The 22,918-nt window shown below is 45.6% G+C and overlaps 1 protein-coding gene across 3 annotated transcripts in view; it reads left to right on the plus strand.

Annotated features, from left to right (window-relative positions):
• The first annotated feature begins 3,134 nt into the window (after positions 1-3,134).
• PTPN3 (protein tyrosine phosphatase non-receptor type 3) overlaps positions 3,135-22,918 on the plus strand; it is a 274,154-nt gene continuing 254,370 nt past the window's right edge. For 2 of the 3 annotated variants that reach the window (XM_043540415.1, XM_043540417.1), the window contains exon 1: positions 3,135-3,307. The gene's annotated coding sequence lies outside the window, so the exon portion shown is untranslated. The remainder of the gene's footprint in view (positions 3,308-22,918) is intronic. The other variant, XM_043540416.1, reaches the window with a different exon arrangement.

Genomic DNA, 22,918 nt, shown 5'->3' on the forward strand with positions numbered 1-22,918 from the left:
GGCTTGAAATTAGAGGAAGGTTTATAACCATCAGTGGAGTGAAATTCTGAAATAGTCTTCCAAAGGAAGTAGTGGGGGCAAAAAACCTAAGTGGCTTCAAGACTGAGCTTGATACATTTATGGAGAGGATGATATGAGAAAGTTGCCTGCCATGGGATATGGCCCATCTGCAACTGCTACAGTAGCAGCAAATATCTCCAACAGCCAGAGATGGGACGAGAGAGGGGGCGGTCTCTGAGTTACTACAGAGAATTCTTTACCAGGTGTCTGGCTGGTGGGTCTCACCCATGCGCTCAGGGTCTAACTGATCATCATATTTTGGGTCAGAGGGGATTTTCTCCAAGGTCAGATTGGCAGAGACCCTGGTTTTTTTTTTTACCTTTTTGTGCAGCATGGGGCACAGGTCACTTGCTGGTTTGAACTAGAGTAAACTGTGGATTCTCTGGAAGTTGAAGTCTTTAAAACAAAATTTAAGGACTTCAGTAACTCAGAGATTCTGGATCTCTTACAGGAGTGGGTGGGTGAGGATCTGTGGCCTCCAATGCACAAGTGATTACTCTAGATGATCACAATGATTCTGTCTGGCCTTAAAGTCTGAGTCTGTAAGACGGCTCAGGTTATTGACCTGTATAGCAAGTCAGGTAGTACAGAGATTGGATAGATCCTAAACTTTGAGCACCAAGATGTTAATACATGATACATCCATAAGCAAGACATAGATTTCATACAAGGGGCGGAGAGACTGATCAGCCAAAGAATGTCCCAGATTTAAGCATGCAGTTAAATACTTTGTGGAATTGGGCCCTTAGAGAGTCTATAGGACTGCTTAGTTCATGTCAAGCTGAGGTAGGGTTGCCAACCCTCCCAGTTTCACTGGGAGTCTCCCAGAATCGGGCTCTATCTCCCGGAGGCTACTTAAACCAAACCAGGAGATTTTAGGCTGCTAAAAGTCTGGCACCACAGCAGGGCTAAGTCAGGCTCCCTACCTGCCCTGGCCCTGTGCCGCTCCCAGACGTGGCCAGTAGGTCCCTGCTGCCCCTGGAGGAGGGGCCAGGGGGCTCTACGCATAGGGCAGGGGTGGGGAACCTAGAGCTCATGGGCCAGATCTGGCCCCGTGGTTAATTTAATAAACTGAAGCCCACGGGAGCTGTGGGGGTGGCGCCTGCAGGTAGGGGCGGCGCTTTCACGCAGGGGCAGAGCACAGAGCCTCCGGGACCCCTCCAGGGGCCACAGGGATGTGCCGACTGCTTCCGGGAGCGGTGCGATGCCAGAGCCTTAGCACCGCTGCGCCACCGACCGGGAGCTGCCTGAGGTAAGTGCCGCCTGGCCGGAGCCCTCACCCCCTTCCGCACCCCAACACCTTGCCCCAGCCCTGAACCCCCTCCAGCATGCAAACTCCATCCCAGAGCCCGAACCCCTCACCCCGTCCAGTACCCCAATCCGCTGCCCCAGCTCTGAGCCCCATTCCAGAGCCCACACCCTCCTCTCGCACCCCAAACCCCTATCCCAGCCTAGGGTGACCAGGTGTCTGGTTTTTGACCACCTGGTCAAAAAGAGATCCTGGTGGCTCCGGTGAGCACTGCTGATTGGGCCGTTGACTGTCCAGTTGGCAGCGCCATGCTCCTTGTGGCTCGTGGGATGCAGTTGGCATGTACCCCCCTCCGGCTCCTATGCGTAGGGCAGGGGTGGTGAATCTAGAGCGCCCGGGGCCACATCTGGCCCCGTGGTTAATTTCATCCAGCCCGCAGGGTCCCCCTATGGGGCTGGATCCGCTGCGCCAGCTCCTCCCGCTGCAGGGGGAAGCCCTGAGCGTCTGCACACTCCCCTGTGGAGCTGGAGCCACGAGTGGGGGGAAGCCCTGAGCCTCCACTTCCCGCCCCGCCCCAAGCACCAGCTCACCCCGCTGCAGGGGGAAGCTCTGAGCCTCCGCGCCCCCTTGGGCGGGTGAGTGAATGGCCCGCGATTAATTTTTGTATGTGGGTCAATGGCCTGTGACAGAAAAAAGGTTCCCCACCCCGGAGCTCTCGTGCCCCAACCCTGATCCCCCTCCCACCCTCCAAACCCCTCACTCCCAGACCGGAGCAGCCTCCTGCACCCCAAATCCCCAGCCCCACCCCAGAGCCCCTCACCCTGCACCCCAACTGCCTGCCCCAGCCCAGAGCCCTCTCCTGTGCCCAGAACCACTCGTTTCTGACCCCAAACCGGAACCCGCACCCCCAGCCCTGAGCCCGTAACTCCTCCCGCGCCCCGACCCCCTGCCTCAGCCCGGAGCCCCCTCGCATACGCCGAACCCCTCGGCTCCACCCTCCAGCATCCCTCACCCCCGGCCCCAGCCCAGAGCCCGCGCCCTCAGCCGGAGCCGGAGCCCTCACCCCCCGCCCCCGCACGCCAGCCCGGTGAACACGAGCGAGTGCGGCTGGGGAGAGCCAGCGACGGGGGCGGAAGGGAGTGAGCCCGGGGGGGCCTCTCAGAGGCGGCCTCTCAGAGGCGGCGCAGGGCAAAGGTGTTTGGTTTTGAGCGAGTGGAAAGTTGCCAACCCTGAGCCCCCTCCTAGAGCTGGTGCCCCTCGGGCAGCCCAACCCCCTGCCCGGTGAGAGTGTGGCGGGGAGGGCGAGCAGCGCCGGGGAGGGGCCAGGGCCAGGGCGTTTGCGTGACTCGGCCGCCGTGAGCCGCGGTGGGACGCTACGCTGCGGTCCTTTGCCAGCACCAGCTGCGGGGTTAACCCTGCGCTAGGCGCCCCTCCCGAGGCCGCTCCCAGGCACACGGGTCTGCAAGCGGAGAGCTCAACGCACCCTGGGGACCTGGTGGTGCCGGGGCAAAAGGACGATTCACACCCCAGCGGGCAGCGGCAGGGGCCGCCTCCCCCGCGGCGTTAGCCGGCACCTGGCACCCCGCCCTCAGGCGGGGCTCGGAGCGGATCTCGGCCACCTGCTCCTCCCCAGGCTGCGGGCGCGGGGCGTCTCCACTGCGCAGGCGCGTCTGGGGGGTGTGTGTGTGGGTGGAGCACCACCCCCACCCCGTGAGGTCACTCGGCCCGCGCCCCTCCCCCCTCCGGCAGCGGCCGAGGGTTGCCGAGCGGCGGGCCGGGGCTCGCGGGCGCCGCTAGGGGGCAGTTGCGGGCGCAGCCCGGCGAGCCCAGCGGGGAGGCGGCGGCGGCGGCGGCAGCGCTGGGAGCGGGTCCGTGGTGCGGAGTCCGGCGCAGCTTCCTGGTCGCGTGCGGGGAGCCCGGCACCTGCTCGGCGCCGCCCGCGGGAGAGAGGCGCCCGGGCCGGGAGCAGCGGGGCGGCGCTGCCCCATGGTGCGGCAGGTACCGAGCGGGGGCGGGGGCACGCTGCCCGGGGAGCCGCCCGCTGCGCTGGGGCCGGGGCGAAAGTTTGCGGGGTGTGGGCGGTAGGGGGCCTCGTGGGAGGCTGCCCGGCCGCGGGTCGGTCTGCTTGGCCGCTGTCCGGGAGGGGTGGCCCCGTGCGAGGGGCGGGGTCCCGAGGTTGGGGGGGGTGAGGGGGGGTCCGAGGTTGGGGGGCTCTGAGCCGGGCAGGGGAAGCTGATCAGCATCTTCCAGCCCGACGCCGGGCACCGCTGGTTCATAGCTAGTGTCCTTCGAGGATGGTGTCTTCCAGGCTCCGAGCAGCTGTTACGAGCTCCAGTCTGTGCCCCACTGGGATACACCGTGTTTCGCCGAGTAGGTGAGGTGCTCTGAATGGCAGCTCTGGGGAGGCTGGCCAAGCGCTGCTAGGATGATCTTTCAGTTATGAAGTCACTTCTCTGAGTTTAGTTTCCAGCTGCATTTAAACTGGCTATAAATGACTTGGAAACTCTTGCAAACTTTGTAAATATCCCAAGAAGTTCACATAGCTAAGAAAAGTTGACAGATGTTCATTGCGGTGTAACTTGCAGAAGGGGTTTTTTTGTTATAGGGCTACTCTGATTCGTTTCATCGTCTTCACCTTGGCCTCTTCTCTCCAAGTCAATCACAAAATACATTGAATAATAGTTTGTGTATAGTATTGTTTTTAAAACAGAGTTGTTTTAACTGTGTTTTTCTGTTGGTCATCTTTATTTCTGGAGTAGTAAAGGTAAATGGACTTGAACTTTTCAAAAAATTGCAATCTCATTTTAGTTGCCATATTACTAAATATTTCCTAATTTGCTGTTTCATAGATAATAGAAACCACCTCAGAGGGTGCCAGTTTTCCTCAGTAGTTCTTTTCTGCATGTTGCATGCTGACTTGTATCATGTATACAAGTTTTTGGTGCCATAACTAAGCAGCAAAGAAAGTAAAATACATTAGATTTTAAAGTGTGAAATTTCCACTCAGTTGGACCTCCTTATGACCTCACCTTTGCTGTGATGTCTCCAACAGTTTAGCCATCTAATGTGGAGGATGCAGGGCAGTTGAAAGTAAAGGGTATGCTTTATGAAATACACACACTACTTGTATGTTGTCTTTTTTTGCCTCCATTCTTAGCTTCATTTGTTTCTTTTTAGAATATAAACTTTTTGGAGCATGGGTTGTTTTTCCCTGTATGTCTGTACTGCACCTAGTACATTGCAGGCACTACTGTAATACATAATAGAATTAAAAACTAGTTGACACATTGATAGCCTTAAATACAGATACTGCTAATTTGACATTTGAAACATTACTTACTTGTAGTAATACACTTATAACTGGTTTCAGAATAGCAGCCATGTTAGTCTGTATTCACAAAAAGAAAAGGAGTACTTGTGGCACCTTAGAGACTAACAAGTTTATTTGAGCATAAGCTTTCGTGAGCTACAGCTCACTTCATCAGATGCTGTAGCTCACGAAAGCTTATGCTCAGATAAATTTGTTAGTCTCTAAGGTGCCACAAGTACTCCTTTTCTTTTTACACTTGTAACTGAAAGTCTTAAATGTAAGTGCTGATATAGCAGAACTTTTGTATCACTTTTTTAACATTTATTTTTTCAATAACTGTGTTCAGATTTTTTATACTCATTCACATTTAGGAGGATCATTATTTGGTTGTTTTAAAAAAAGTATTAAACTTTTGTAAACAACAACAAATTGTCTTAATAGTTGGGTGGTTCCACTTCCAAAGGAAACCGCTAACAAACAGGAGTCAGAAAAGAAAGATGAGATCCCATTGTAACTAGTGAATTCTGAATAACTGCTTATGAAATACAAATAATACAGTCTTGGTGACACTTGACTTCTTCAGGCACTGTCTTATTTTGGGAAAAAATCTTGACTGGGAGAAGACAAATCATGTTTAACACATCCATTTAGAACCACATTTCTTATTTTAAATATATTTGAAAAGGAACATATGCCAAATAGTAGGAATACTTATCACATATATAGCACTGTACCTCTTCAAAGTATTTTACAAATTAATTTATTTGAAGAACTGTCTTGTGTTGATAAGATTGTTGAGGAAATTATTTTTTTGTTTCATGAAACACTTAATATTAGTGACATATTTGATCCTTACTTATGCAGATTCTTTAACACCTAATTACTTGCTAGAAGTTTTGTAATTATAAGCATTTATAAGGGGCCTATAATTTTATCATCTGTTTTTACATGGTTTATAATTGGGGCAGTTAATTCACACTTTTAATTGAAGAGAACACAGAATGTTTTTCTAATATTAACTGAATTCCTGTAGAATATCTTTCTTGTTTCAGAAAACATTATCAATGTGAAAAGACTGCTGTAGCAATTAGATTGAAGTGACCAAACTAAACTTTGTAATTTAACAATCACTTATCTGGACAACTAGTAAACTGTCTCCACAGTGAATTTTTAAGTGATCAGTCCCTATAACATAGAGACAGGCCAATAACACTTCTTACATGGAAAATTTAATTAATGAAATCAGAACAATGATGATAATGTGGATACTTGGTGGAAACTGATTACTTTTACACATCAAATCTGTGTTTTCCCTCACCTACTCTAGTATGTTGAGAGCAAAACTTAAATTTAAGATTCCTGTTTTTTAAATTTGGGTTACTTCAGTGATACATAAACAGTTTTTCAATATGTTCCTGTGCAGTTTTTCTATGAAGCTCAGTAACAATAATCTTTCACCAGTTCAAGAATTTTCATGTATACAAAAGTAATTAAAGCCAAAGAATTGTGTTAAGTACACTAAACAACAATATGGATATCAGTGTTTATATTTCCTTATTCCATTTGTTTGCTGATGGTCTTTAACATGTAGTAGCTACGGATTTGACTATCAGATTACAAATAAAAAAGGGGACTCTGACCCTAAATAGACACTTAAGACTACTTATTTGTTTCAATCCATCTTTTTAAAGATAGTAATACATACGTGTCTATATTAAGAGTTTTGTGTAGCGCTTGTAGCCCTTTTTTCCCTCAGTCCTGTGCGGAAGTGTTCCCTTACATCCACTGAATTTATGAGAACAGTTTTATATCAGAGACAACTGTGCACAATTCTTCTATTGGAAAGAGTGCTACAGTAGAAGATTGAGAGAAAAGGATTTTAAAAATTATTTGCTAGCTCATGAAGCTTGAAGAAATATATAATTTGTTTTGTTTTTGTATTACTGGGAAGCAGAGTGTTTGATTTAATTTGTATAATCAATGATTCATAGACTTTAAGGTCAGAAGGGACCATCACGATCATGTAGTGTGACCTCTTGCACATTGCAGGCTACAGAACCTCGCCCAACCACTCCTGTAATAGACCCCTAAGCTCTGGCTGAGTTAGTGAGTGCCTCAAATCATGGTTTAAAGACTTTAAGTTTCAGAGAATCCACCATTTACGCTAGTTTAAACCTGCAAGTGACCTGTGCCCGATGCTGCAGAGGAAGGTGAAAAAACCCTAGGATTTCTGCCAATCTAACCTGGGGGAAAATTCTTTCTCAGCCCCAAATATGGTGATCAGTTAGACCCTGAGTATGTGGGCAAGATTCACCAGCCGACACCTGGGAAAGAATTCTCTGTAGTAAACCAGAGCCCTCCCCATCTAGTGTCCCATTGCACCGTTAAAAACAAGCTATCTTACAAGTCATAGTTTTTATTGTATAAGACACACAGGGCTCGAACCCACAAAGGGACTTTAGGCATGCCTAAGTCCAACATTTAGGCATTTTCTGAGATCCTTAAAACTGCCATGCAGTTGCTGCTTAACGTTGGAGGTTCCTTGTGGTGGCTAAATTTCTGCTGGTGCGAATGCACAAAGCCACATAAATCCTGGTGTTGCTGCGCAGCTCACAGCCCCACTGGGATTCTCAAATTAGGTGTTCCTCAGTCTGTTTTGCCTGTGGGATCTGATCTGGGAGGCATTTTCAGGGCATGTTGACTGGATCAGGCCCAGTCCAGGACAGCCAGGTGTGAGCAGATTGGGAATTTTTTGAAGTGGGTGTGTGCGTGCGTATGTACATACATAGCCAATAGCTCAGTGGTTAGGGTACTCATCTACAATGTGGGATACCTATTTGTAAATTCCCATTCTCCCTGTTTAGGAAAAGGGACTTGGGCCCATGTTTACCTCATCCCATGTAAATGCTTTGACCACCAGGTTATTGACTATAATGGAGTAGAGGTTTTGCTTGTGCTCTCTCTCTGTGGCGTGTGTGTGTGTGTGCTTATGAGATGTGGTTAAGGTGTCTAATTCCAGGAATGGATTCATGGCTATGAATCTGGAGTGGAGATAATCACTCCAGACCAGGGATGGTCAAACTTTTTGGCCCGAGGGCCACGTCAGGCAATAGAAATTATATGGTGGGCCATGAATGCTCACAAAATTGGGGTTGGGGTGCAAACTCTGGGGTGGGGCTGGGGATGAGGAACTTGGGGTGTAAGGAGGGTGCTCTGGGGATCAGGGCTGGGGCAGGAGTGTGGGAAGGGGTGCAGGTTCTGGCTGGGGGTGCAGGCTCTGGGCTGGGGATGAGAGGTTTGGGGTGCAGGAGGGTGCTCCGGGCTGGGATTGAGGGGTTTGGAGAGCGGGAGGGGGATCAGGGCTGGGACAGGGGGTTGGGACGTGGGGAGAGGCTGAGGGGTGCAGGCTCCAAGCGGCACTTACCTCAAGTGGCTCCTGGAAGCAGTGGCATGTACCTTCTCCGGTTCCTAAACGGAGGTGCGGCCAGGCGGTTCTGCAGGCACCGCCCTTGCAGCTCCCATTGGAGCGCATAGGAGCTGGAGTGGGGCCATGCCGCTGCTTCTGGGAGCTGCATTTTGCAGCCCCTGACCCTGCGCCCCGGCTGGGGTTGAGCCGTGTGGTGTGGCCCTCGACCCAGTTCCCCAGCCAGAGCAGGGCCGAGCCACGTGGTTTGGCCCCTGACCCAGCGCCTGCAGAGAAGGTCAAAACTGTCTGGTGCAGCCCCTGACACAGCACCCCGGCTGGAGCGCCGGAGCGGGGCCGAGTCGCTTGGCGCGGTTTGCAGGCTGGCTTAAAACAGCTCATGGGCCGGATCCGGCCTGCGGGCCATAGGCTGACTAACTCTGGGCCAGACTTAGGTGCCTAACTGCCTTTGAGGAGTGGGGCTTAGATTCCACTCCTCAGCATTTCCTGATGTCTAGGGCAGCACCCCGTTCAGTATGTTATCCTCTGTGAATCCCATCCTCAAGTGCTTAACTCTCCCAGTGGATGGTACAGGGAGGCTGGGTGATTAACTCAAGACTAAAGATTTCACTTGGCAGCAGAGCCCCTAAAAGTTAGATGTTGTAATGTTGAGCATTGCTATTCCTAAGTCTTTTTGTGGATCTAGCTCAGAGGGCCCGTGGGATCCTCCTGCCTGGCCCATGAGCTCCTGGCCCGGGAGGCTAGCTTCTGGCCCCACCCCTGCTGTTCCCCCTCCCCTGCAGCCTCAGCTCACTGCACCACTGGTGCAATGCTCTGGGCGGCAGGGCTGCGAGCTCTTGCCGGGCAACACAGCTGCAGAGCCGCAGCCTGACCCGGTGCTCTGTGCTGCGCAGTGGCGTGGCTGGCTCCAGCTGGGTGGCACGGTCGGCTCTCCTGGTGCTCTGGGTGGCGTGGCTGTAGTGGCGCCAGCCACTGGTGCTCCAGGCAGCGCGGTAAGGGGGCAGGGAGCAGGGGGGGTTGGATAGAGGGCAGGGGAGTTTGGGGTGGTGGTCAGGGGGTAGGGGTGTGGATAGGGGTCAGGGCGGTCAGAGGGCGGGGAACAGGGGGGTTGAATGGGGGCAGGGATCCCAGGGGAGCAGTCAGGAAGGAGGGGGGGGTTGGATGGGGCTGTGGGGGGCAGTTGGGTGGGAGGTTCTGGGGGCAGTCAGGGAACAGGGCGGGCTGGATGGGGCAGGAGTCCTGGGGGGGGGGGGCGTCAGGGTGAGAAGCAGGGGGGGTCGGATGGGGGCGGGGGCCAGGCCACACCTGGCTGTTACAATTTTGGAAAACCAATGTGGCCCTCAGGCCAAAAAGTTTGCCTGCCCCTGATCTAGCCCATAGTACTTGAAACAAGTTGTTTTGTCTTTACAACGCATTCACTGAAATAGTCTGTGTTATAAAAACAGCAAGGAGTCCGGTGGCACCTTAAAGACTAACAGATTTGTTTGGGCATAAGCTTTCGTGGGTAAAAAACCCACTTCTTCAGATGCATGGAGTGGAAATTACAGATGCAGGCATTATATACTGACACATGACAAGAAGGGAGTTACTTCACAAGTGGAGAACCAATGTTGACAGGGCTAATTCGATCAGAGTGGATGTAGTCCACTCCCAATAATTGGTGAGGAGGTGTCAATTCCAGGAGAGGCAAAGCTGCTTTTGTTGCGAGCCAGCCACTCCCAGTCCCTATTCAAGCCCAAATTAATGGTGTTAAATTTGCAAATGAATGTTAGTTCTGCTGTTTCTCTTTGAAGTCTGTTTCTGAAGTTTTTTTGTTCAAGTATAGCTACTTTTAAATCTGTTATAGAATGTCCAGGAAGATTGAAGTGTTCTCCTACTGGCTTTTTGTATATTACCATTCCTGATGTCTGATTTGTGTCCATTTATTCTTTTATGTAGGGACTGTCTGGTTTGGCCAATGTACATGGCAGAAGGGCATTGCTGGCACATGGTGGCATATATAACATTAGTAGACATGCAGGTGAATGAGCCCCTGATGGTGTGGCTGATGTGGTTGGGTCCTCCGATGGTGTCGCTAGAGTAGATATGGGGACAGAGTAGGCAATGAGGTTTGCTACAAGGATAGGTTCCTGGGCTAGTGTTTCTGTGGTGGGTAGTTGCTGGTGAGTATTTTCTTCAGATTGGGGGGCTGTCTGTAAAGGAGGACTGGCCTGCCTCCCAAGGTCTGTGAGAGTGAGGGATTATTTTCCAGGATAGGTTGTAGATTGCTGATAATGTGCTGGCGAGGTTTAGCTGGGGGCTGTACGTGATGGCCAGTGGTGTTCTCTTATTTTCCATGTTGGGCCTGTCCTGTAGTAGGTGACTTCTGCGTACCCGTCTCCCTCTGTCAATCTGCTTCCTCACTTCCCCAGGTGGGTATTGTAGTTTTAAGAATGCTTGATAAAGATCTTGTAGGTGTTTGTCTCTGTCTGAGGGATTGGAGCAAATTTGGTTGTACCTTAGGGCTTGGATATAGAAAATGGATCATGTGATGTGTCCTGGATGGAAGCTGGAGGCAAGTAGGTAAATATAGTGGTCAGTAGGTTTCTGGTATAGGGTGGTGGTTATGTGACCATTGCTTATTTGCACTGTAGTGTCCAGGAAGTGGATCTCTTGTGTGGACTGGTCCAGGCTGAGGTTTATGGTGGGGTGGAAATTGTTGAAATCCAGGTGGAATTCTTCAAGGGCCTCCTTCTCGTGAGTCCATATGAGAAAGATGTCATGAATGTAGCGCAAGTAGAGGAGAGGCGCTAGGGGACAAGAGCTGAGGAAGAGTTGTTCTAAGTCAGCCATAAAAATGTTGGCATACTGTGGGGCCATGCGGGTACCCATAGCATTGCTGCTGACTTGAAGATATAAGTTGTCCCCAAATCTGAAATTGTAGGTAAGGACAAAGTCACAAAGCTCAGCCGCCAGGTGTGCTGTGGGCTCATCAGGGATACTGTTCTTGACAGCTTGTAGTCCATCCTCGTGGAATATTGGTGTAAAGAGCTTCTACATCCATGGTGGCCAGGATGGTGTTTTCAGGAAGATCACCAATGCATTGTAGTTTCCTCAGGAAGTCGGTGGTGTCTCGAAGATAGCTAGGAGTGCTGGTAGTGTAGGGTCTGAGGAGAGAGTCCAATGTTACACTCCGTTCTGCAATTCTGATTATATTTCTGTTATCCCCCATGGCTTTTTACTTTAGCAGTCTGGGTTGTCACTAACAAAGATTCAAGTAACTCTGGTCTTGATGTTTTTCACAACTATCCTATGCTGAAATTGCAAATTGGAAAATTATTCTACAATAAATTATATTAATGAAAGAGGATTTAAATGATGGTATTGAATATTTGAGTTGTATGGAACATAGTAATAATAATAATAATAGTATCTAGCTCAGATTATCTTGTTCCCTTTTCTTGCCTGACACAGTAGTAGAGCCACATTCACAATATAAGTGGGAATGCTATAAATAGAACGGCAAGGTTTGGCCTTAAAGTCCTAGTCTGAAAAAAAGACACTGTAAAAATGACACATTTATAACCAGTGGATCAGTTTCCTGTGTGTATTCATTGACAAAAAAATAAGGTTTTTCTGCTCTTTGCTCCTGTTAATGCAGCAGAGTGCTTTTGTAGAGTGATTTGGATTCGGTTCCTTCTTCATCAAACAGTATTGTTTACTAAGTTCTAACTAGATCCATCTGTGCAAATTCACAAAAGTCTGTAGGATTTACCAGGTGTCACTTGTGGTGATGTGTGAGAAGAAAACAGTGCAGCTTAATTTTAAAATCCTATGTTGCATTCTCAGTTAGTAGTTAGGGGAAAACCCCTTCCTTTTTATTTGTAAATTAAATATATGTATGTGAAGACCACTAAGAAACAGCGAACAGTTTACCTCTCAGAATATAATCACCTTGGTTTAAGGATGGTGAGGTGTTATGGTTTTAATAATTATAATGGAGTTTAATGAAGAGCTTAGATACTGTTAGCTTCATATCAGTATGTACTGAACCTTACAAAGAGTAAATCTGTTTTTTTTCCTTAGCATTGTAAGTATCTAAATATAGGAAATCAAAAGAAAATGGGCTAGCATGTTTTAGAAACATTATGGCATTTATTTATTTCTTCCTTGCATTCAAAACATTTGATGGAAAACAAGTCATTCAGAAATACTCTTTAATGAGTGACTTGTATGGTATACAGTCCTTCTCTTTTAACTCTTACTTTCACAGTACTTTGTTTTTGGCAGACTCTTTTCCAAGTCTTGAAGACTTTTCCTATAAAGGGGATATTGATGCCTCCTTATTTTTGAAAATGTTCCATCTACCAATTTAAAGTATACCTCTATTTCCAAGGCTTATAATACTTAGATGACATAAATAGCTTTTGCCTTGAATTATAACTTAACTTTATGCTATGATTTCATGTCTTAACATACTTGTCAGCTACACAAGGCTAAGTTGAAACATCTGTTGTGCTATACCACCTTACTTTTAGAAATTTGTAACAGGCTGTAATGTGCATGTTCCCTAAATGTTAATATTGCTAAAGACATTGGTGTTACACTTTTGCTAAGTGGTGGGAAATGTTCAGTTATTTCTTTTTGTCTTGTAATGGCTGATGCTTTTGTGACTCTATTCTTATTTTCACAGATTTCATCGCTTAGTGTACACTTGATATTTGTTTTTTTAATATATCTCTCCTTTCCGTCCTTTGAGATGATCCGAACAAGTTAAATAGCTAAATTTCCTAGTAACTAGATTATAAAGGAAGGAGATGTCTTGCACAAGAAACACAGTAATTTTATGATGTGGCATCTCAGATGAATGAGTAATAGAAAGTAATGAATTGTAGAAATGAGAGCCCCAATCCTGCAAACGGATGTGTGTGAGTGGACCTCTGTCCCCAAGCAGAGCCCAGTGGCCTTTGTAGAGCTTTCCACAGGTGTGAGGGTCCATTTGCACACAGCCCCTTGAAGTCAATGGGGCACTGCATGGGCGCGGAAATCAACTTGTATAGATCATCTTGCAGGACTGGGGCCATAGTTACCAGCTCCCCCAAGTCTCCCCAGTAGCTCTGTGTGGACTGGTTTCCTTTGATTTCCTTCCATAGTTCCACTGAAGTTATGGATCCTCTGAGTTACTGTTTTCCCTTTCAGTCTATGTGACAGTGAAAGCAAGTAATATGCAAAATTACAATACCTGCATGTAAATTCTGCCTCAGTTTCCTCACAACTCTTTGGATTTTGGTCAGTATCCTTATAGGGTCCCAGGGACCCTCCTTTTATCCTTCTTCTGCACAGCCTTAATATCTGGTCTGGTCTCTATAATGGCTTATAAGAGCTTTCCTTGTATGAAGTTCCGGTCCCTCTGTGTCAGATGACCGTTCCCAATGGTTTCATCTCCCTTGTCAGGTGATCCATTGCTTTGTTATGGACCCCTGCAATCAGACTGGTAAAGTTGGTTTCCCCTTGGATTCAGACAGCATATTGTCCTAGGATTATTCTATGTGAATGGAAGACCATCCAGGTTATCGACTACTGATTAGTGTTTAATTCACCCCTGTGTGTGCACACTGTTCTGAAACCAAATTAGAAGGGTATAACTAGCAATTTTAACTAGAGCTGTTGTGCAGGGGACATCACAAAGGATTTAAAAATGTCTTCATCTGTTTTCATTCCGATTAGAAACAACATGGAAAACTTTTAAATTCTCCACAAAAGAAAATTAACCCCCAAAATCTTAGTTAATTGAAACAGAATGTTTCAACAAAATCAAAATCTTTTATATCAGCTTTGCTTTTGCATTATGATATGAAACTCATTTTTTTAAAAAATGAGTCATTTCACAACAAAAAATCAGTGTGCTTTATTCCAATATTTTTAATATCAAGTTTGTCACAATTTTATGAAACATTTTGACTCTGGAATAGCATTCTCTTATGGGAAATGGTTCCATCAATTTTTTTCCCGACCAATTCTAACTTTAACACTTCCACTAGTTTCTTTATTTTCTCCTACTGAGAGAGGAGAGCTGCTTTTCCTTTCAAGCCACCTAGCTCTGGGGCTTACAGTATTAATCAGGAAAAGTTTTACTTAATAAAGACTTAAATAAGTCTTAGGGAGGAGAGCAATTATATGAACAAATGAAACAGACTAAAGTATTATTTCATTATTATGTTACATGATGGATTATGTGTATCTCCTTAATGTACTAAAACAGCCAAGGCACATCCTGCTAACCTAGGAATCTCCCAAGCTTTAATCACACACACACTTATGGAAGTCAAGAGGAAAAGAGGTACTAAACTTCCCAGCCACAGCTACTAATCCTAATAAGCTATGTGCTATTGGCCTTCCTGTGATGATATCTTTATAACATAAGTTCTCTTAAAAAATTATGTAACCTCCTTAAGAGTTTAGTCTATATAAATGCAATCCAAAAAGCATGGTACCTGCTGCTTTTTTGTTGTTTCTAATGCTTCTAGATAATCCTAGTTATTTAGTGACTCTTGCCTGGCAGTGCTTTCTCTTAGTCATGATGTTGAAGTTGGTCAATAATTGCAGGAAGTTGAGCTCTGACCTCTTTTACTGTTTCTGTGTACTTTAATGATCCTTACGTTGTTTTAGCTACAATTGCTGATGACAGTGTGTTGTTCCTCAAGATTGATGAACTAAAATCTGTGGCCCTCATTCTGCAAACACCTAGGCCGGGTCTACACACAGATTTGTACTGATATAACTATTTCATGTAAGGAGTATGATTATTTTTTACCTTAATAGTTACACAGGTAAACATGCTAGAGTGGGCTTATTTATACTGGTATAACTTATTTCTGTTCCCACAAGAGAATAGCTATACTGCTCTACTGGTTTAATACAGATATATCTATGTACACACTACGAGAAGATTATACTGCATTAATTATAACATTATAATTGGATGCAAAAGTTGTACTTCTCGGCAAAGTCTTTCACATGTACTTAAAGTTAAGTATATGTAAGTGTTTGTAGGCCCTCTGATTTGTGTGGCTGTATCAATGTTACAGAACATGCTAGCTCTGATGGTTTATTTTGAATAGGATAACTTTTTTTAATGTGTTAGCTCGGAGTGGGGTGTTAGCTAAAGTTCTAAATAATGCATTCTAAAAATCTAGTTTTTGTTGTACTTCAATCAAGTTGAAGATAGGCTAGCACATGTCAAAGTATAGCAAACCTTTTCTACACGCTAGAGTGTGTTAGTCCAACCCATCCAACTCCCCCTGCTCCTTGTCCCCTGATCGCCCCCTCCTGGGACCCTTGCCCCTAACCGCCCCCCCAGGACTGCACTCCCATCCAACCCCCCCTGCTCCCGGGGGAGGGGCCAGGGGTTAGCCTCCCCGGCTAGGAGCTCAAGGGCTGGCCAGGATGGTCCCACGGGTCGGATTTGTCCGTAGGCCGTAGTTTGCCCACCTCTGGTCTAAAATGTTAGTGGAATTCCTTAGTTTTCTGTGGAGCCCAGGTCTTTAAGGTTATCAGAAATCTTCAAAAACTTGTACTTTGCTTCCTCTCTTTGGTACTTCTAGATTTCCTTCTGCTGTCATATTCTCAAATCACTCGACTACTGCTGCTGCACCCTTGTTCATTTGGAATTTCATTCGAGGTTTGTGGTAATTTCTCATCCCCATTCATCACTGGATGTTCTTAAGAAAAAAGGGTATAACTTATTTTCCAGATCATACCCTATTATGTGCTCTATGTTTGTGTTCTCCTTGGCTATGTCTTCTTTTGGTTTCTGCTAAAAGGCATAGTGTGATTAACTTTACTGTTGGTCTTTTAAAGAAATTGTGAGTTAATTTCATTTTGGAAGTAGTTCATGCTGTACTTAAGCCAGTCTCATGCATAAGTCTAAGATTTTGTCACGGATATTTTTAGTATAAGTCGTGGACAGGTCACAGGCAATAAAGAAAAATTCACAGACGCCTGTGACCTATCTGTGACTTATACTAAACATATTCATGACAAAATGGGGAGCTCAGCGGTGGGGTCCCCACACCACCTCTAGCAGGTAGGCAGTGCGGGCACCCACTCAGAGCTCCGGAGGCCCCCACCACCTGTGGGGGCTCGGAGCTCCAGGGGCCCCCGCTCCCCATGGCGGCTGGGAGCTCTGGGGTACCCCCTGCAGTGGCAGGGAGCTCCAGGGTACCCCCCTGGCAGCGGTACCCCGGAGCTCCTGGCCGCCACGGGCTGAAATCGCAGAGGTCCCTGGAAGTCACGGATTCCGTGACTTCTGCAATCTCCATTAATGAATCAGTCGTAGCCTTACTCATGCATTACGCTAATCCAGGTATCTTTTTGTATGAGCCATACCCCTATACCATGTTTCTATGAGAAGATCCTATTTTACTTATATATCTTTAAAATATAAAACTAAAAACCTTTTGTGTGGTTTTTTTTTTAAACACTTCTTTGGAAACAAGTAGTAAAGTGTGTGTTTTGTATAACGTGAAAAAGCTACTAGCAATTTAATGTTGCTTGTTTGACTTCCTGTTTTCTGAGGAATTCTACAAAGTCTGTCCATTTTTGTAATGCTGTAGCTGGTAGATATTGCAAGTCTTGTCCATCAGTATGGATTGTTTCCTTTACTATTTCTGTTTTTGCCTAATTGAAGGACTCAGTAGAGTAATTCAAACAAATACTTTACCATGAGCGTGGAGACCATCTGAATGGAAAACAGAAGCATTTAAATACTTTGAGTCTGAAAATGATTTGAAACTCATTGAAGATCCCAGGTGTAATTGAGGAAAATCTGACTTCCAAATGTTTTGCTTTGCATTTTGAGCCATTCATTTCTTACCTGAGGAAGTAGCTGTGGATTACACACGTATTACATTAACAATAGTTTTTTTAATGAAGAGGCTACACTTTTTAGGGAATTCAACTTGTAGTCACGGTTGAAGAAATATTTTATAGCTCTGTAGTTAGCCATAAACTATTTTTGTTGTGTCTGTAGATTTGGGTGAATGAACCAACAAGGTCGGTCTCTGTATGAAGCAGTTGTCAAAAAAGTGCACATACTTAAAGATAGGCCCTGAGGGACTGCTCTAGTCAAGGCTTGCTGTCTTATGTGGTACATTAGTCCAAAATTCTGTGGCAGAAATCCCAGAACAATGCAGCTGTGCCCTAGTCAATACACTACTCTCACTTCAGTATTCTCTGTTTGTGTACTTGGATGTTAGTTCAAAGTGTGATACATCGTACCCAAATTTTCTTTGCACATTCTTGAACTGAAAACACATTCCTTCAAACTGCTGTATTTCAAGTAGCTTGAAGTTTGGGAAATTTGTTAGTCTCTAAGGTGCCACAAGTACTCCTTTTCTTTTTAGTAGGCAGGAAGTGATTGTTTTTTGAGTACTAAAAAGGAGATGCGTATTGTCTTTTCCTCCTCTTTTTGGGTAGAGGCAGAGGTGACTTTATGTTGATGGGAAGAGGTTTGAATCCATCATTCCTTCCACCCCAATAAATTTTGGCAGCAATTAACTGGCTGCACACTCTGTTCCAGTATCTGGCACCCATCAAACATCTGTGTGATGAAGTATATTAGCTTGATGTTTCTGTTAAAATAAGAAACAGTTAAATAGTTAGCAAGGCTTTCACTTAAATCACCCTCATTGGACATCACTCAGCACCCCACTGAGATAAATGGAGCAGCTAATACCGCCGTTATTTTTTTTAAGCTGTCTGCAGACCCAGGCATTCAGTTACATTCATTTCACATTTTGAAGGTTATGTCTCCAAACATAAAAGGATTGTGACCTATTTTTTAAACTGTAGGTGAAATTCTGGAGCACAAGTATACAATATTTAAAACACAATGTGGCAGTTTGCAAAATCATAATCTTATTATGCATATAGCCTTGGTTGTGGTTAAAGTTGTCTGGACACTTCCATTCTAAGTGCTTGTCTACCCTTGGAAATTTACTAAAGTAGCTATTCAGAGGTAACAGTAGAATTTTTAATTTTAAGTCAGTTTAGATTGTGATCTGATTTTGAGGACCTATGATTTATTTCTAAGTAATGTGCCGCTGTGCTCTAAAAATAAGATGTAATCCTTAAAATGAGACACAGTGAATGTCTCCCTGTCTTTGTTACCCAAGTGTAAGGTAAAGATCCTATGGCAATTTCTTTGAAAATAGTATTCCAAGTCCTCACCTTTGCCTATAACCCTGGCATCTGAAAGGCCGACTATCTACAGTATTTGGCTGGTGTATTGTTTTCTTAAGTTCAAAACATTTTCATATAGTACTTAAGGAGTAATTCTGACCCTTAAACTCAATCCATCACAAAAAGGGAAAACTGCTTTATTCTAAGGCTTAACCGTGGATCAGAACTATACAATTCTGATTTAGAGCATGTCTACACACTTTTTGTACCAATTTAACTATATCAGGTTAGAAACCCATGTAGTTAAATTGGTATGACCCCCTGGTGTGTTTTCATTTGCAAAAAGTAGTGTTGAATGCAGGTTAAGCTGAACAAATGGAGCTTTATTAAACCTCATGAACTGCTCTGTCCATGTCAGTTGCCTGCAGCCCAACTCTTCATATTCCTTGTTTCCCCTCAATAACAATTCCTTCAGGGAACATTGACCTTTAACTCCAATTCCAGCGATCATGACATATCTTCCGTATTTTACAAACATTTTAATATAAGCATTAAAAACAAATAATTGATGCCCAGACTCCCACCCCGTATCCCTTTGGCCAGAGATTGTTAGCTTGTTGCCAAGTTGGAGTCTCATCTTTACCCTAGACTCACCTGGTTACATAATCTTTGAGATAGTTTGGTCTCCTCAACAGGTAATCATACCGGGAGTGATCTAATTGTGTCCCTGTCACCTCTGTCTCTCCATTCTGTGGTGATCTTTGTAGGCTCTCTCTCTCTGGGTGTTGTCTGCTGGCTCATAAGTGCCTCCTCTTCCTTCGGATCACTTACTTCTCTTGTGTAGTCATTTTGTATGATCTGGGTGTCTTTGCACCCTTCACGACCCCTTTCGTTCGCTCCTTCTGCTGCCTCTCTAAGGGCTAGATCCTCAGAGAAGTGCCTGTGTCCAGGGCCAGTAGGTCCTTGTATTCTGGGGCCTGCTTTCTCTGATTGTTAGCCATCTCCTCTTGGCAGTGTGCTCATCTTTTCTGGCTGCAACAGATCTCCCCTCATTTGTAGTAGGGTTTTGATCCTTCATTCCATCAGTGCCTGTGCTGGACTGTTTTGGCATTCCTGTGTGCCAAAAATGCTGACAAGGCATCTGAACCAGAAGAAACAGCCTTGTGTAACAGTTTCTTAGCTGTTGTCACAGCTGATTCCAAGTTACCATTATTCTGTGGGTATACTGGGGAAGTGGTGTGGTGGCCAAATGCTCATTTGTGTGCAGATTCCTTGAATTCTTCTGAGGCAAATTGGGGTCTGGTTTCAGTGAAAAAAGTCTCCGGAATGCTGTTATCTTATAAAGTGGGCCTTCACTTTGGCAATCACTGACTTGTTTCTTGAATCAGGCAGGGTTTTGACCTCCGAGAAATTTGAATAGCAGTCCGCTGTAATCAAATACTGCTTTTCCTTGAAGGTGAATAAGTCTGCTCCCAGGGTCGGGTGGGCAGCTCATGTGGTAACAGAGTCTCTTTCTGCTGGTGGTTATCAGACAATGGGATCAAGGAGCAGAGTTATGTATTGATTCTTGGCAAGTAAACACACTCTTGAGTCCTCCTAAGACAGCTGTCAATGCCATGGTGTGAGGCAGGTATTTTTTGCATGACATCCTTGTGATTCTTCCTGTGGTACCCAGTGTTGTGAAACATCTTGTTACTATCTGCCCTTAGCATGAGAGAGCCTTATCTGTGCCTGCTGTGGGTCAGCTCCCTGACTTCACTGGCTACAGGGAACACAAGCACTCCTCTTTCAGCCTACGCAGGCTTTGCTGTCCCTCTGCAGGTTAGTGATAGGGACACTCCAACTCCTGAGCACTTTGAGTGTCTCCCTGGTATGTCCAGCCCCAGTTCCACTGGACAGTCAGTGTTCACAGATTCACTGTTCCCGAGAATCAGTACATTGCAGCTTATGAGCTTCACCTAAAATCACCCCTTCGTTTAACACAGAGCACTTTGATATGGTTACAGAGAAAACAAGCAGAAGTTTATTTAACCAAGAGGAGAGATTCAAATGATAGGAAGTAGAAATATTGGAAAGAAATGGTTGTATATAAAATAAAATCCTACCATGCATTCTAGAACCTAGACCAATTTAACTAATACTTTAATGTCTTTTAGAGTAAAGCTCACCCCAAAGTCCTGCCAGTGTTTTTTCAGCCAGATCTGGCTGGAATCCTTTTTTTCATGAAGCAAAATATTCTGCGAGCTTGTCCCCTAGGTAAAGGATCCTGTTTGTCTCTTTGCAACCCCAGATATATCAAAAACAGTCCTTTGAGATTTATTCATAAACAGGGCACCCTCCTCCTGTGTATTCCTTCCTGTAGATTTTGCAATCTTTTATCAGGTTTGCAAAATCGTCCAGCTGGTGACTCCATATGGAATTAGATTTATATTGTGAGATACACAATGATCAGACAGAGAGATAAGCCCCTATTACCCTCTGTTTTAACAGAACCTGTCTGAGGCATGTCACTTCTGGGTGACTTGCCTTTAACTTCAAAGCTCTAAGAACATAATTTCCAATACGGATACATAACTATTTAAATATAATCCATATTATACATTTCACAGTGATTATGACGACTGGTGGGCTATTTGCTCTCGGTAAAGACCCTTCATGCCACCCTTTGGTGAATTATTGTGCATATACTTGACCCAGGGGATCCCTCTATAGCTATGCCTCCCATGCCCTGCCAGTTGGCACAAAGAGGTTCTTGGGTCACAATCCTTATGAAATGAGGCAGGAACGACAACTCTGTCCTCAAAGTCTGATTCTGTGCTGCTCATCTTCAATTTGAATATATGGTTCTACTCCTACTGGTACTTGGCTTCTGTTTTCTGGCCATCCTGCTAGTATCACTCTCTTGACTGCTTATAGCTGGATACCCTTTTCTATAGCCTCTTTGATTTCCATCAGTTTCACTGTTGAAACTGGGAGATTGAATCCGTTAACATGCTGTACTATGTCCCTGATCTTCCTTCCCCCAGCTCACTCTTGGTGGGTGCATATGCCCTGCTCAGGATGTCAGCTAACACCAGTAATTGTCCTGGACAATATCTGATCTCTTCTTTGTAGTGATGGAGGTGCACCAGCATGCACTCCACTCTCTTTGGAGCGCTATAAAGGGGCTTTGCCATGATTGTCTTTCTCTTCCTGGGTGGCCATAGGTAAAGTGATGGAATTGTTCCATGCCAGATATCACAGCCAGAAGCTATTTTTCTGTTTGGGTGTATCCCAGTTCAAACTCTGACAGGTCTCTGCTGACATAAGGAGTTGACTGCTCCTGCAAAAAGCTACACCGGCTCCTTTCTCTGATGCATCACCCTGGCACGTTAGCAGCCCTCCTGGCTGGTAGCATTTCAGGACACTGGCATCTGTTATAATTTGTGTCAGCGTGTCAAATGGTTGCTGTTGCTGACCTGCCCAGTTCCTTTCAGTACCCTACCTTGTGAGCTAACATATCTGTTCTGCTACTGCAACCTCATGTGGACAGAACTTGGATAGAAACTTATCATTCCTCTGAATGATATGAATGCCCGTTTCACAACCCTGGAGTTGGTACGTCTCTCACTGCCTTGAACTTGTTGGTATCTGCTTTCATTCCCTCTGCTATGAGCAGACGTCCAATTTATGTCTGTTTGCCATAAGCTGCAAATGGGCAAACCAGGATGTATCAGTTGATGATTGCGTGTTCTGTTCATTCCCTCTGAAGAACCTAGAATTGGCCACTGTCGGAAGACCGGATACTGGGCTAGATGGACCATTGGGCTGACCTAGTATGGCCGTTCTTATGTCACCTCATTCCGTTTGAGTCCCATTTTTTCTGCATTCAGTTTTATGCTTGTGTTCCTGCTTTGCTGTAGAAAAACTTGTTGTTTTGTGTCATGGTCTCATTCAGCTTCTGGTGTCATTGCTCACTTTATCCACAAAGAAGATATCATCTGTAGTTATTTTCACCCCTATTCAGTCCTTTCAGTGCTTGGGTGCATCTTCTCTGGAACATTACTGGTGCTGGGTTTATGCCTATTGGCAGCAATCTGTAGAAACCAAAGCAAAGGTTGTCAGAACGCTGGACTCTTTATCCAGGCTTGTGTGCCAAAACATGTTCCTCATATCACAGACCATAAAGATTCTGGTTTTGGAAAGTTCTGCCAAGATGTCATCAATTGTTGGCAATGGATAGTGGCATCTTTTCAGTGCCTGATTCAGTAGCTTTGGGGCTGTGCAGATGAGTAATTTGCCTAATGACTTCTTTACTACCACCATGCTACTTATACAGGCTGTACTGGCCTCTGCAGGTGTAATGATACCATACTCTGCAGATTTTTGAGCTCCTTGTGTATTGGCCCTGGAATTTTCCTTTGTGATAAGCATACAGGTTCCACTGTGGAGTCTACTTCTAGTTGCAAATTTCCTTTAAGGTACTTGTTGCCTTTGAAAACATCCCTGTATTCTTTTAAAATTCTCTCCCTTTTTTGCTTCTTGCACTGCAGCTATAAAAGTCTGATACTGCACCGTGATCAGATCCATGGCTGGTATGGCTGTATTCCCAAAGAGGGGTCTCTGATGCTTACCAGTCACCAGCACAAACTTCAGTTGGTACCATCTGTTGTTTTTCAGCTTAGTTACTATGAGGTCACAATTTCCGATGAGCTGCGTTAAGCTCTCCTACATT

The sequence above is a fragment of the Chelonia mydas genome, chromosome 2 (genome assembly GCF_015237465.2).
Source record: "Chelonia mydas isolate rCheMyd1 chromosome 2, rCheMyd1.pri.v2, whole genome shotgun sequence".
Classification (NCBI taxonomy): Eukaryota; Metazoa; Chordata; order Testudines; family Cheloniidae; genus Chelonia; species Chelonia mydas.